The sequence below is a fragment of the Bufo gargarizans genome, chromosome 2 (genome assembly GCF_014858855.1).
Source record: "Bufo gargarizans isolate SCDJY-AF-19 chromosome 2, ASM1485885v1, whole genome shotgun sequence".
Taxonomy (NCBI): domain Eukaryota; kingdom Metazoa; phylum Chordata; class Amphibia; order Anura; family Bufonidae; genus Bufo; species Bufo gargarizans.
Window position 1 is genome coordinate 57070534 of NC_058081.1, and position 15429 is coordinate 57085962.

General features: G+C 46.4%; 4 non-coding genes across 4 annotated transcripts; all 4 read left to right on the plus strand.

Annotated features, from left to right (window-relative positions):
- The first annotated feature begins 3158 nt into the window (after positions 1-3158).
- On the plus strand, positions 3159-3299 carry LOC122929772. Its single transcript, XR_006388000.1, has one exon. It is a non-coding gene; the product is annotated as a U4 spliceosomal RNA (small nuclear RNA).
- Positions 3300-4866: 1567 nt separating this feature from the next.
- Positions 4867-5007, plus strand: LOC122929774. The gene has a single exon (XR_006388002.1). It is a non-coding gene; the product is annotated as a U4 spliceosomal RNA (small nuclear RNA).
- A 754-nt stretch (positions 5008-5761) lies between these two features.
- TRNAK-UUU lies at positions 5762-5834 on the plus strand. Its single transcript has one exon. It is a non-coding gene; the product is annotated as a tRNA-Lys (tRNA).
- A 232-nt stretch (positions 5835-6066) lies between these two features.
- On the plus strand, positions 6067-6200 carry LOC122929782. Its single transcript, XR_006388009.1, has one exon. It is a non-coding gene; the product is annotated as a U4 spliceosomal RNA (small nuclear RNA).
- Positions 6201-15429: the final 9229 nt, after the last annotated feature.

Below are 15429 nucleotides of genomic sequence, written 5' to 3' on the forward strand. Positions count from 1 at the left end.
ACATGTCCTTACAAAATGGCCCACTGTCCCCAGAAATGACTAAGGCTCACATAACTATCATCCCCAAAGAAGGGAAAGACCCTGCCCTCTGCTCAAACTACCGCCCCATTTCCCTCCTAAATCTAGATTTGAAACTCCTAGCAAAAATGATGGCCAACCGCCTGTCTCCGCTTCTCCCTCTGCTGGTTCACAGAGATCAAACTGGCTTCGTTAAGGGGAGAGAAGGCAAAGATAATTCCGCTAGACTACTAAATGCCCTGTTCTACGCCAAAAAACATTCTACTCCCCTTGTCCTTCTCAGCACCGACGCTGAGAAGGCATTTGACAGGGTCAAATGGGACTTCATGACCCTTACGTTGGGAATATTTGGCCTACCCCCGGAGTATATAGCTGCAATCCTTTCAATGTACACTATGGCCTCTGCAGCAGTATTAGTTAATAATTCCCTTTCTCTTCCCTTTCCGATTAAGAATGGAACGAGACAGGGATGTCCCCTCTCTCCTTTCTTGTTTGTTCTAATCATGGAACCACTTCTCCAAGCTATTCGCCAGGAAAGCAGAATAAAAGGCATCAAGTTAGGAGGTCAAGATCATAAAGTTGCCGCATTTGCTGACGATCTTATGATTACCACAACAAATCCTGAAACGTCATTACCCATTGTTTATAAAATACTAGAGACCTTTAGCCCACTCTCAAATTTCAAGGTTAATTTAAAGAAATCTAATGTTTTGGCCATTGGTATAAAGCCATCAATCAAAGTGAAACTGGCTAAAACTTCCCCCTTTAACTGGGACACCCCTTTCCTATCTTATATAGGTATCAAAATATCAGATGATGTAGATAAACTATATTCCCTTAATTATATCCCACTCCTTAAATCCATACAAGACCAACTTACCAATTTGCATTCACCCTTTCTATCCTGGTTTGGCCGTAAGAACATGGTGATGTCCCTTGTAGTCCCCAGACTCAATTACTTGCAACAGGTCCTTCCGGTTCCTATTCCAAAAAATTATTACATCTCCTTAGCTAGAGAAATTAGATCTTTCATCTGGAATAAAAAGAAGTCAAGGATTTCCATGTCAGTTCTTCAGAGACATAGATCCTGCGGAGGAATCGGTCTCCCAAATCCGCTTCTTTATAACAGAGCCATTCTTCTGGCGAGAGCCGTGGATTGGTTTAGGCAGCCTCCCCACAAATCCTGGGTGGTAATGGAAACGTCCCAATCGGGATACTCGTTTAGAGGTCTCTTAGTGGATACTCCCAGCTATCCTACCCCGAAACAAAATGCTAGTCCCTCTGTTAAAGCTACGTTGGAGGCATGGAAATGGTTCCAGGAATCCAACTTGGGCATCCCCACTCCCTCTCCGATTGTACAGATCAGAGATGTGTTGAATCTTGCATCTAAAGAGCTGAAACAGCATATCCCTACAGCCCTCCGCCTTTCAGTCACCCCCATCATATCTTTGTTCTCGGACTCAGGGAATTTGTTAGAAGGCGAAGATCTTTTGTTGGCCTTGAACTCCCCCCGCACTAATCCTCTCATTATCTCTTTCCTGAGGACCCATATTATTAAATTTATCCCTTATCACTCGCTGCTTAGACCTCTCACGTGGTTTGAACATATGATTCAATCTCAATCCTCCCCTGTTAAGATCATTTCTCAACTTTACAAAAAGCTTAACACACCGATTCTGCCACCAAAGCCAGCTTTCATTAGTTTGTGGGAGAAAGACCTCAACTGTAGCTTTTCTTCCAGTGAGCAGGCTCGCATTCTTATTGCCCCCCACTCCTCCTCCCGCTGTGTAAGGATTCAGGAAAATGGGTATAAGGTGTTGACTAGGTGGTATAAGACTCCAGACATAACATGTCGGTATGGAGAGGGAAATTTGGACACCTGCTGGCGTTGCAGTCAGGAGAAGGGTACCTTCTACCATATTTGGTGGAAATGCCCAACTATACAGTCCTGGTGGGAGGGGATCTTCGCGAAAAGTAATAAGATATGCAATTCTAACGTTCCAATGTCTCCCCAAATTGCCCTCCTGGGTAGTCACACAGGTGGCGAACCTGCTAAGACCCCCTTCCTATTCAACAAACTTATGATGGCTGCACGCCTATTGGTTCCTAGGTTCTGGCTCTCCCCAGACGCGCCCCCTGAAGATTTCTGGATAAACAAAGTAGATACTATCTATAGGTTTGAGGAGATTGCTGCCTGGGAAAATAGATCCCATTCCAGATTCAAAAGCCAATGGTTGGTTTGGGAAAGGTATAGAAACTTCAATTAGGGTTGTTTCCTTTATTCTTGGCATAAATTATCGCTCTTATATTGGCTGAATTGCTCGTCTGTATTCAAATGACTGTGACATCTACCTGTATACTGTATTTGTTCTTGTTCGACTTTGTTCATTCATTGTACTTCATTGTGCATAACCTTATGTATCAACTTTTATTCAGAAATAAAGTTGTTAAAATGGAAAAAAAAAAAAAATAATAAAGTGATGAGAAAAATGAAGACGGCGAAAGTGACTAGGAAACTAGGTTGCATCGACCCACTCGGAGTACACCACAAAATCTCATTTAGGAGCTAAATACTTGCCCCTTTGACCATTTTTCTTATGGGATTATTTACAAAGAACCGATTACATCTTACAGATGATATGTACAATGATAACAATGGTGATTAATGTTTTAGATAGATAGAGGGTGGTGGGCCTAACCTGACTTAGGCAGTGGTGTCGCTAGAAGTAGGTACCACTGGCTCCCCAGGGAACGGCGACATTTAACTGTATCCATATCTACACTTTTTAGGGGCCGTTATGTATGTGGCGCTATTACTGTCAGGGGCACTATTTCCTTCTCATAATTAGTTTTGGCCACACTATGTGTGGCACTACCCACATAGTGTGGTTCTAGTATTTTCAGGAAGGCTATCTAGGGAAACTACTGACACAGAGCTAAAGTGGACAAAAGAGTCAGTGTTTTATGTCAATCTTCAGCTCCCTATTGCCCAGGGCAACAGCCCACCCACAATGTATGCATGAACTATTAACATATCCATTCCCAGAATTCCCAGCTCTGCATTTACTGACTGCTGGGTGTCTCCACAGGTTTAAACACTACACTGTGTTATCTCTTCTTTGCCTCACTAGTAGAATGTCAGCTTTGCGCAGTGGCAGTATCATAGCCCATGAGGTTTATCCGAGGCGTGGTTATTGCTGGTTGAAAACTTTTCCCAATACCCCGCCATGATGACTTGAAATACAGTCAGCATTGGCAATTTTTGATAGTCTCTGAGGAGACTGGATTATGCTGTGAAAACTAGAGAACTTGCTTGAGAAGCCTACCTAAGTAATTTATGCCTGTCATTGTGTATGACTACTTTATGGTATTTTTGTCCATTTGGTTGTTGAATTTCCCGTTGCATTGTTATAGGCATACCAACTATACTATCAGCGCGTTAAATGGTTATAAGGGTGCACTCACAGGTGGCATCTTTAGACTCCTGGTTTTGCACTCAGATCTGCCAAGAACTTGCTGCTGATAGGGTGTCATGGCCAGAGAGGGTGATTACAAGCTCAAAAGTTCACGTACATCCAGCTTAGTAATTTGCCTTAGAAAGCGACGTCGTCTATATATCGTCTCCTTGACTTCAACAGCAGATTGATACAGGTTTTACTGAGCTATAATTACCTGCTTTTTACAAAACTTCATAAGACCTGGAAAAAGTGGTGCTGGAGGGATAGAACTACTATGCTGCCCAACAAGTTTCCGACAGGTCAGTCACAGTTTGTATATCAAACTGGGGGCAGTGTTCTGTTCTAGCTCTCGAACCCCTATTTGTAATTGACATGCTCCTCAGCTAATTTCCTGGTGCTATCACCAGAAAGTCACTGGTAATGTAATCCCCTAATACATATGTGAAAGTTCCCTTTATAATTCTAGGAAGCAGGTACTAGTGCATGGTATGGTAAAAGGTGGAACTATAAAAAGAAGGGAAACGCAGTCGGTCCGAAAGTTATGACTTCAATCACACTGCAGAGAGCCTGGTTAGCTCAGTCGGTAGAGCATCAGACTTTAAATCTGAGGGTCCAGGGTTCAAGTCCCTGTTTGGGCGTTAGCTTTTAGGATAAGAAATCAAACACGTTAAACAAAACTCCAACACGTTATTGCCATGAAAGTTAGGTATATGAGGCAAAGGATCAAATTGATGAGAAAAATGAAGACTGCGAAAGTGACTAGGAAACTAGGTTGCATCGACCCACTCGGAGTACACCACAAAATCTAATTTAGGAGCTAAATACTTGCCCCTTTGACCATTTTTTTTATGGGATTATTTACAAAGAACCGATTACATCTTACAGATGATATGTACAATGATAACAATGGAGATTAATGTTTTAGATAGATAGAGGGTGGTGGGCCTAACCTGACTTAGGCAGTGGTGTCGCTAGAAGTAGGTACCACTGGCTCCCCAGGGAACGGCGACATTTAACTGTATCCATATCTACACTTTTTAGGGGCCGTTATGTATGTGGCGCTATTACTGTCAGGGGCACTATTTCCTTCTCATAATTAGTTTTGGCCACACTATGTGTGGCACTACCACATAGTGTGGTTCTAGTATTTTCAGGAAGGCTATCTAGGGAAACTACTGACACAGAGCTAAAGTGGACAAAAGAGTCAGTGTTTTATGTCAATCTTCAGCTCCCTATAGCCCGGGGCAACAGCCCACCCACAATGTATGCATGAACTATTAGCATATCCATTCCCAGAATTCCTAGCTCTGCATTTACTGACTGCTGGGTGTCTCCACAGGTTTAATCACTACACTGTGTTATCTCTTCTATGCCTCACTAGTAGAATGTCAGCTTTGCGCAGTGGCAGTATCATAGCCCATGAGGTTTATCTGAGGTGTGATTATTGCTAGTTGAAAACTTTTCCCAATACCCCGCCATGATGACTTGAAATACAGTCAGCATTGGCAATTTTTGATAGTCTCTGAGGAGACTGGATTATGCTGTGAAAACTAGAGAACTTGCTTGAGAAGCCTACCTAAGTAATTTATGCCTGTCATTGTGTATGACTACTTTATGGTATTTTTGTCCATTTGGGTGTTGAATTTCCCGTTGCATTGTTATAGGCATCCCAATGTCTCTACCAACTATACTATCAGCGCGTTAAATGGTTATAAGGGTGCACTCACAGGTGGCATCTTTAGACTCCTGGTTTTGCCCTCAGATCTGCCAAGAACTTGCTGCTGATAGGGTGTCATGGCCAGAGAGGGTGATTACAAGCTCAAAAGTTCACGTACATCCAGCTTAGTAATTTGCCTTAGAAAGCGACGTCGTCTATATATCGTCTCCTTGACTTCAACAGCAGATTGATACAGGTTTTACTGAGCTATAATTACCTGCTTTTTACAAAACTTCATAAGACCTGGAAAAAGTGGTGCTGGAGGGCTAGAACCACTATGCTGCCCAACAAGTTTCCGACAGGTCAGTCACAGTTTGTATATCAAACTGGGGGCAGTGTTCTGTTCTAGATCTCGAACCCCTATTTGTAATTGACATGCTCCTCAGCTGATTTCCTGGTGCTATCACCAGAAAGTCACTGGTAATGTAATCCCCTAATACATATGTGAAAGTTCCCTTTATAATTCTAGGAAGCAGGTACTAGTGCATGGTATGGTAAAAGGTGGAACTATAAAAAGAAGGGAAACGCAGTCGGTCCGAAAGTTATGACTTTAATCACGCTGCAGAGAGCCTGGATAGCTCAGTCGGTAAAGCATCAGACTTTTAATCTGAGGGTCCAGGTTTCAAGTCCCTGTTCGGGCGTTAGCTTTTAGGATAAGAAATCAAACACGTTAAACAAAACTCCAACACGTTATTGCCATGAAAGTTAGGCAACTGAGGCAAAGGATCAAAAGTGATGAGAAAAATGAAGACTGCGAAAGTGACTAGGAAACTAGGTTGCATCGACCCACTCGGAGTACACCACAAAAGCAAATTTAGGAGCTAAATACTTGCCCCTTTGACCATTTTTCTTACAGATGATATGTACAATGATAACAATGGAGATTAATGTTTTAGATAGGTTTATCCGAGGCGTGATTATTGCTAGTTGAAAACTTTTCCCAATACCCCGCCATGATGACTTGAAATACAGTCAGCATTGGCAATTTTTGATAGTCTCTGAGGAGACTGGATTATGCTGTGAAAACTAGAGAACTTGCTTGAGAAGCCTACCTAAGTAATTTATGCCTGTCATTGTGTATGACTACTTTATGGTATTTTTGTCCATTTGGGTGTTGAATTTCCCGTTGCATTGTTATAGGCATCCCAACTAGGGATGAGCGAACTCGAACTGTATAGTTCGGGTTCGTACCGAATTTTGGGGTGTCCGTGACATGGACCCGAACCCGGACATTTTCGTAAAAGTCCGGGTTCGGGTTCGGTGTTCGTCGCTTTCTTGGCGCTTTTGTGATGCTTTCTTGGCGCTTTTTGAAAGGCTGCAAAGCAGCCAATCAACAAGCGTCATACTACTTGCCCCAAGAGGCCATCACAGCCATGCCTACTATTGGCATGGCTGTGATTGGCCAGAGCACCATGTGACCCAGCCTCTATTTAAGCTGGAGTCACATAGCGCCGCCCGTCACTCTGCTCTGATTAGCGTAGGGAGAGGTTGCGGCTGCGACAGTAGGGCGAGATTAGGGAGATTAACTCCTCCAAAGGACTTGATTATTGATCGATCTGCAGCTGTGGGTCATTGAGCTGCTGATACTCAATTGCTAACTGTTTTTAGGCTGCCCAGACCGTTTGTCAGTCACATTTTTCTGGGGTGATCGGCGGCCATTTTGTGTCTTGTGGTGCGCCAGCACAAGCTGCGACCAAGTGCATTTAACCCTCAATGGTGTGGTTGTTTTTTGGCTAAAGCCTACATCAGGGTGAAGCTGTCACACCAAGTGCATTTAACCAGCAATAGTCTGTTTATTTTTTGGCCATATACTACATCAGGGGCAAGCTGCGCCTGTCACCAAGTGCATTTAACCCTCAATGGTGTGGTTGTTTTTTGGCTAAAGCCTACATCAGGGTGAAGCTGTCACACCAAGTGCATTTAACCAGCAATAGTCTGTTTTTTTTTTGGCCATATACTACATCAGGGGCAAGCTGCGCCCGTCACCAAGTGCATTTAACCCTCAGTAGTGTGGTTGGTCAAGCTATCACACCAAGTGCATTTAACCAGCAATAGTCTGTTCATTTTTTGGCCATATACTAAATCAGGGGCAAGCTGCGCCCGTCACCAAGTGCATTTAACCAGCAATAGTCTGTTCATTTTTTGGCCATATACTACATCAGGGGCAAGCTGCGCCCGTCACCAAGTGCATTTAACCCTCAGTAGTGTGGTTGGTTAAGCTGTGACACCAAGTGCATTTAACCAGCAATAGTCTGTTCATTTTTTGGCCATATACTACATCAGGGGCAAGCTGCGCCCGTCACCAAGTGCATTTAACCCTCAGTAGTGTGGTTGGTCAAGCTATCACACCAAGTGCATTTAACCAGCAATAGTCTGTTCATTTTTTGGCCATATACTAAATCAGGGGCAAGCTGCGCCCGTCACCAAGTGCATTTAACCAGCAATAGTCTGTTCATTTTTTGGCCATATACTACATCAGGGGCAAGCTGCGCCCGTCACCAAGTGCATTTAACCCTCAGTAGTGTGGTTGGTCAAGCTATCACACCAAGTGCATTTAACCAGCAATAGTCTGTTCATTTTTTGGCCATATACTAAATCAGGGGCAAGCTGCGCCCGTCACCAAGTGCATTTAACCAGCAATAGTCTGTTCATTTTTTGGCCATATACTACATCAGGGGCAAGCTGCGCCCGTCACCAAGTGCATTTAACCCTCAGTAGTGTGGTTGGTTAAGCTGTGACACCAAGTGCATTTAACCAGCAATAGTCTGTTCATTTTTTGGCCATATACTACATCAGGGGCAAGCTGCGCCCGTCACCAAGTGCATTTAACCCTCAGTAGTGTGGTTGGTCAAGCTATCACACCAAGTGCATTTAACCAGCAATAGTCTGTTCATTTTTTGGCCATATACTAAATCAGGGGCAAGCTGCGCCCGTCACCAAGTGCATTTAACCAGCAATAGTCTGTTCATTTTTTGGCCATATACTACATCAGGGGCAAGCTGCGCCCGTCACCAAGTGCATTTAACCCTCAGTAGTGTGGTTGGTCAAGCTATCACACCAAGTGCATTTAACCAGCAATAGTCTGTTCATTTTTTGGCCATATACTAAATCAGGGGCAAGCTGTGCCCGTCACCAAGTGCATTTAACCAGCAATAGTCTGTTCATTTTTTGGCCATATACTACATCAGGGGCAAGCTGCGCCCGTCACCAAGTGCATTTAACCCTCAGTAGTTTGGTTGGTCAAGCTATCACACCAAGTGCATTTAACCAGCAATAGTCTGTTCATTTTTTGGCCATATACTAAATCAGGGGCAAGCTGCGCCTGTCACCAAGTGCATTTAACCAGCAATAGTCTGTTCATTTTTTGGCCATATACTACATCAGGGGCAAGCTGCGCCCGTCACCAAGTGCATTTAACCCTCAGTAGTGTGGTTGGTCAAGCTGTGACACCAAGTGCATTTAACCAGCAATAGTCTGTTCATTTTTTGGCCATATACTACATCAGGGGCAAGCTGCGCCCGTCACCAAGTGCATTTAACCCTCAGTAGTGTGGTTCGTCAAGCTGTGACACCAAGTGCATTTAACCAGCAATAGTCTGTTCATTTTTTGGCCATATACTACATCAGGGGCAAGCTGCGCCCGTCACCAAGTGCATTTAACCAGCAATAGTGTAGTTATTTTTTGGCCATATCCCAGTCTAATTCTGTCACTAAATCCATACCGGTCACCCAGCGCCTAAATACTAGGCCTCAAATTTATATCCCGCTAAATCTGTCGTTACCGCTGTACTGTTGTGGCTGGGCAAGTTATTTAGTGTCCGTCAAAGCACATTTTTTGTTCAGGGTTGAAATACAATTCCCAATTTAGCAATTTCAGAATTTAGTGGTTTCTGCTATATCAGAGCTATTTGAAATCTATCCCTAAAAGGGTATATAATATTCAAGGTGCACATAGGGTCATTCAGAATAACTTCACACACACGCTACTGTGCATTTCCAAGTCCAATTCTGTTAGTAAATCCATACCGGTCACCCAGCGCCTAAATAATAGGCCTCAAATTTATATCCCGCTAAATCTCTTGTTACCGCTGTCCTGTTGTGGCTGGGAAAGTTATTTAGTGTCCGTCAAAGCACATTTTTTGTTCTGGGTTGAAATACAATTCCCAATTTAGCAATTTCATAATTTAGTGGTTCCTGCTATATCAGAGCTATTTGAAATCTATCCCTAAAAGGGTATATAATATTCAAGGTGCACATAGGGTCATTCAGAATAACTTCACACACACGCTACTGTGCATTTCCAAGTCCAATTCTGTTAGTAAATCCATACCGGTCACCCAGCGCCTAAATACTAGGCCTCAAATTTATATCCCGCTAAATCTCTCGTTACCGCTGTCCTGTTGTGGCTGGGAAAGTTATTTAGTGTCCGTCAAAGCACATTTTTTGTTCTGGGTTGAAATACAATTCCCAATTTAGCAATTTCATAATTTAGTGGTTCCTGCTATATCAGAGCTATTTGAAATCTATCCCTAAAAGGGTATATAATATTCAAGGTGCACATAGGGTCATTCAGAATAACTTCACACACACGCTACTGTGCATTTCCAAGTCTAATTCTGTTAGTAAATCCATACCGGTCACCCAGCGCCTAAATACTAGGCCTCAAATTTATATCCCGCTAAATCTCTCGTTACCGCTGTCCTGTTGTGGCTGGGAAAGTTATTTAGTGTCCGTCAAAGCACATTTTTTGTTCTGGGTTGAAATACAATTCCCAATTTAGCAATTTCATAATTTAGTGGTTCCTGCTATATCAGAGCTATTTGAAATCTATCCCTAAAAGGGTATATAATATTCAAGGGGCACATAGGGTCATTCAGAATAACTTCACACACACGCTACTGTGCATTTCCAAGTCCAATTCTGTTAGTAAATCCATACCGGTCACCCAGCGCCTAAATACTAGGCCTCAAATTTATATCCCGCTAAATCTCTCGTTACCGCTGTCCTGTTGTGGCTGGGAAAGTTATTTAGTGTCCGTCAAAGCACATTTTTTGTTCAGGGTTGAAATACAATTCCCAATTTAGCAATTTCATAATTTAGTGGTTCCTGCTATATCAGAGCTATTTGAAATCTATCCCTAAAAGGGTATATAATATTCAAGGTGCACATAGGGTCATTCAGAATAACTTCACACACACGCTACTGTGCATTTCCAAGTCTAATTCTGTTAGTAAATCCATACCGGTCACCCAGCGCCTAAATACTAGGCCTCAAATTTATATCCCGCTGAATTTGAATACAATACATTGGGCCAAATAATATTTTTGTTGTTGTGGTGAACCATAACAATGAGGAAAACATTTAGTAAGGGACGCGGACGTGGACATGGTCGTGGTGGTGTTAGTGGACCCTCTGGTGCTGTGAGAGGACGTGGCTGTTCTGCCACATCCACACGTCCTAGTGTACCGACTACCTCAGGTCCCAGTAGCCGCCAGAATTTACAGCGATATATGGTGGGGCCCAATGCCGTTCTAAGGATGGTAAGGCCTGAGCAGGTACAGGCATTAGTCAATTGGGTGGCCGACAGTGGATCCAGCACGTTCACATTATCTCCCACCCAGTCTTCTGCAGAAAGCGCACAGATGGCGCCTGAAAACCAACCCCATCAGTCTGTCACATCACCCCCATGCATACCAGGGAAACTGTCTCAGCCTCAAGTTATGCAGCAGTCTCTTATGCTGTTTGAAGACTCCGCTGGCAGGGTTTCCCAAGGGCATCCACCTAGCCCTTCCCCAGCGGTGAAAGACATAGAATGCACTGACGCACAACCACTTATGTTTCCTGATGATGAGGACATGGGAATACCACCTCAGCATGTCTCTGATGATGACGAAACACAGGTGCCAACTGCTGCGTCTTTCTGCAGTGTGCAGACTGAACAGGAGGTCAGGGATCAAGACTGGGTGGAAGACGATGCAGGGGACGATGAGGTCCTAGACCCCACATGGAATGAAGGTCGTGCCACTGACTTTCACAGTTCGGAGGAAGAGGCAGTGGTGAGACCGAGCCAACAGCGTAGCAAAAGAGGGAGCAGTGGGCAAAAGCAGAACACCCGCCGCCAAGAGACTCCGCCTGCTACTGACCGCCGCCATCTGGGACCGAGCACCCCAAAGGCAGCTTCAAGGAGTTCCCTGGCATGGCACTTCTTCAAACAATGTGCTGACGACAAGACCCGAGTGGTTTGCACGCTGTGCCATCAGAGCCTGAAGCGAGGCATTAACGTTCTGAACCTGAGCACAACCTGCATGACCAGGCACCTGCATGCAAAGCATGAACTGCAGTGGAGTAAACACCTTAAAACCAAGGAAGTCACTCAGGCTCCCCCTGCTACCTCTTCTGCTGCTGCCGCCTCGGCCTCTTCTGCTGCTGCCGCCTCGGCCTCTCCCTCCGCCTCTGGAGGAACGTTGGCACCTGCCGCCCAGCAAACAGGGGATGTACCACCAACACCACCACCACTACATCCGTCACCAAGCGTCTCAACCATGTCACATGGCAGCGTTCAGCTCTCCATCTCACAAACATTTGAGAGAAAGCGTAAATTCCCACCTAGCCACCCTCGATCCCTGGCCCTGAATGCCAGCATTTCTAAACTACTGGCCTATGAAATGCTGTCATTTAGGCTGGTGGACACAGACAGCTTCAAACAGCTCATGTCGCTTGCTGTCCCACAGTATGTTGTTCCCAGTCGCCACTACTTCTCCAAGAGAGCCGTGCCTTCCCTGCACAACCAAGTATCCGATAAAATCAAGTGTGCACTGCGCAACGCCATCTGTGGCAAGGTCCACCTAACCACAGATACGTGGACCAGTAAGCACGGCCAGGGACGCTAAATCTCCCTAACTGCACACTGGGTAAATGTAGTGGCAGCTGGGCCCCAGGCGGAGAGCTGTTTGGCGCACGTCCTTCCGCCGCCAAGGATCGCAGGGCAACATTCTTTGCCTCCTGTTGCCACCTCCTCCTTCTCGGCTTCCTCCTCCTCTTCTTCCACCTGCTCATCCAGTCAGCCACACACCTTCACCACCAACTTCAGCACAGCCCGGGGTAAACGTCAGCAGGCCATTCTGAAACTCATATATTTGGGGGACAGGCCCCACACCGCACAGGAGTTGTGGCGGGGTATAGAACAACAGACCGACGAGTGGTTGCTGCCGGTGAGCCTCAAGCCCGGCCTGGTGGTGTGTGATAATGGGCGAAATCTCGTTGCAGCTCTGGGACTAGCCAATTTGACGCACATCCCTTGCTTGGTGCATGTGCTGAATTTGGTGGTGCAGAAGTTCATTCACAACTACCCCGACATGTCAGAGCTGCTGCATAAAGTGCGGGCCGTCTGTTCGCGCTTCCGGCGTTCACATCCTGCTGCTGCTCGCCTGTCTGCGCTACAGCGTAACTTCAGCCTTCCCGCTCACCGCCTCATATGCGACGTGCCCACCAGGTGGAACTCCACCTTGCACATGCTGGACAGACTGTGCGAGCAGCAGCAGACCATAGTGGAGTTTCAGCTGCAGCACGCACGGGTCAGTCGCACTACAGAACAGCACCACTTCACCACCAATGACTGGGCCTCCATGCGAGACCTGTGTGCCCTGTTGCGCTGTTTCGAGTACTCCACCAACATGGCCAGTGGCGATGACGCCGTTATCAGCGTTACAATACCACTTCTATGTCTCCTTGAGAAAACACTTAGGGCGATGATGCAAGAGGAGGTGGCCCAGGAGGAGGAGGAGGAGGAGGAAGAGGGGTCATTTTTAGCACTTTCAGGCCAGTCTCTTCGAAGTGACTCAGAGGGAGGTTTTTGGCAACAGCAGAGGCCAGGTACAAATGTGGCCAGACAGGGCCCACTACTGGAGGACGAGGAGGACGAGGATGAGGAGGAGGTGGAGGAGGATGAGGATGAAGCATGGTCACAGCGGGGTGGCACCCAACGCAGCTCGGGTCCATCACTGGTGCGTGGCTGGGGGGAAAGGCAGGACGATGACGATACGCCTCCCACAGAGGACAGCTTGTCCTTACCCCTGGGCAGCCTGGCACACATGAGCGACTACATGCTGCAGTGCCTGCGCAACGACAGCAGAGTTGCCCACATTTTAACCTGTGCGGACTACTGGGTTGCCACCCTGCTGGATCCACGCTACAAAGACAATGTGCCCACCTTACTTCCTGCACGGGAGCGTGATAGGAAGATGCGCGAGTACAAGCGCACGTTGGTAGACGCGCTACTGAGAGCATTCCCAAATGTCACAGGGGAACAAGTGGAAGCCCAAGGCCAAGGCAGAGGAGGAGCAAGAGGTCGCCAAGGCAGCTGTGTCACGGCCAGCTCCTCTGAGGGCAGGGTTAGCATGGCAGAGATGTGGAAAACTTTTGTCAACACGCCACAGCTAACTGCACCACCACCTGATACGCAACGTGTTAGCAGGAGGCAACATTTCACTAACATGGTGGAACAGTACATGTGCACACCCCTCCACGTACTGACTGATGGTTCGGCCCCATTCAACTTATGGGTCTCTAAATTGTCCACGTGGCCAGAGCTAGCCTTTTATGCCTCGGAGGTGCTGGCCTGCCCGGCGGCCAGCGTTTTGTCTGAACGTGTATTCAGCATGGCAGGGGGCGTCATTACAGACAAACGCAGCCGCCTGTCTACAGCCAATGTGGACAAGCTGACGTTCATAAAAATGAACCAGGCATGGATCCCACAGGATCTCTCCGTCCCTTGTCCAGATTAGACATTAACTACCTCCCCTTAACCATATATTATTTGACTCCAGGGCAGTTCCTCATTCAATCCTATTTTTATTTTCATTTTACCATTATATTGCGAGGCTACCCAAAGTTGAATGAACCTCTCCTCTGTCTGGGTGCCGGGGCCTAAATATATGCCAATGGACTGTTCCAATGTTGGGTGACGTGAAGCCTGATTCTCTGCTATGACATGCAGACTAATTCTCTGCTGACATGAAGCCAGATTCTCTGTTACGGGACCTCTCTCCTCTGCCTGTGTGCTGGGCCTAAATATATGCCAATGGACTGTTGCAGTGGTGGCTGACGTGAAGCCTGATTCTCTGCTATGACATGCAGACTGATTCTCTGCTGACATGAAGCCAGATCCTCTGTTACGGGACCTCTCTCCTCTGCCTGGGTGCTGGGCCTAAATATCTGACAATGGACTGTTGCAGTGGTGGCTGACGTAAGCCTGATTCTCTGCTATGACATGCAGACTGATTCTCTGCTGACATGAAGACAGATTCTCTGTTACGGGACCTCTCTCCTCTGCCTGTGTGCTGGGCCTAAATATATGCCAATGGACTGTTGCAGTGGTGGCTGACGTAAAGCCTGATTCTCTGCTATGACATGCAGACTGATTCTCTGCTGACATGAAGCCAGATTCTCTGTTACGGGACCTCTCTCCTCTGCCTGGGTGCTGGGCCTAAATATCTGACAATGGACTGTTGCAGTGGTGGCTGACGTGAAGCCTAATTCTCTGCTATGACATGCAGACTGATTCTCTGCTGACATGAAGACAGAGTCTCTGTTACGGGACCTCTCTCCTCTGCCTGTGTGCTGGGCCTAAATATATGCCAATGGACTGTTGCAGTGGTGGCTGACGTGAAGCCTGATTCTCTGCTATGACATGCAGACTGATTCTCTGCTGACATGAAGTCAGAGTCTCTGTTACGGGACCTCTCTCCTCTGCCTGTGTGCTGGGCCTAAATATATGCCAATGGACTGTTTGCAGTGGTGGCTGACGTGAAGCCTGATTCTCTGCTATGACATGCAGACTGATTCTCTGCTGACATGAAGCCAGAGTCTCTGTTACGGGACCTCTCTCCTCTGCCTGTGTGCTGGGCCTAAATATATGCCAATGGACTGTTGCAGTGGTGGCTGACGTGAAGCCTGATTCTCTGCTATAACATGCAGACTAATTCTCTGCTGACATGAAGACAGATTCTCTGTTACGGGACCTCTCTCCTCTGCCTGTGTGCTGGTCCTAAATATATGCCAAATGGACTGTTGCAGTGGTGGCTGACGTGAAGCCTGATTCTCTGCTATGACATGCAGACTAATTCTCTGCTGACATGAAGCCAGATCCTCTGTTACGGGACCTCTCTCCTCTGCCTGGGTGCTGGGCCTAAACTTATGAAAATGGACTCTTACAGTGGTGGGTGACGTGAAGCCTCAT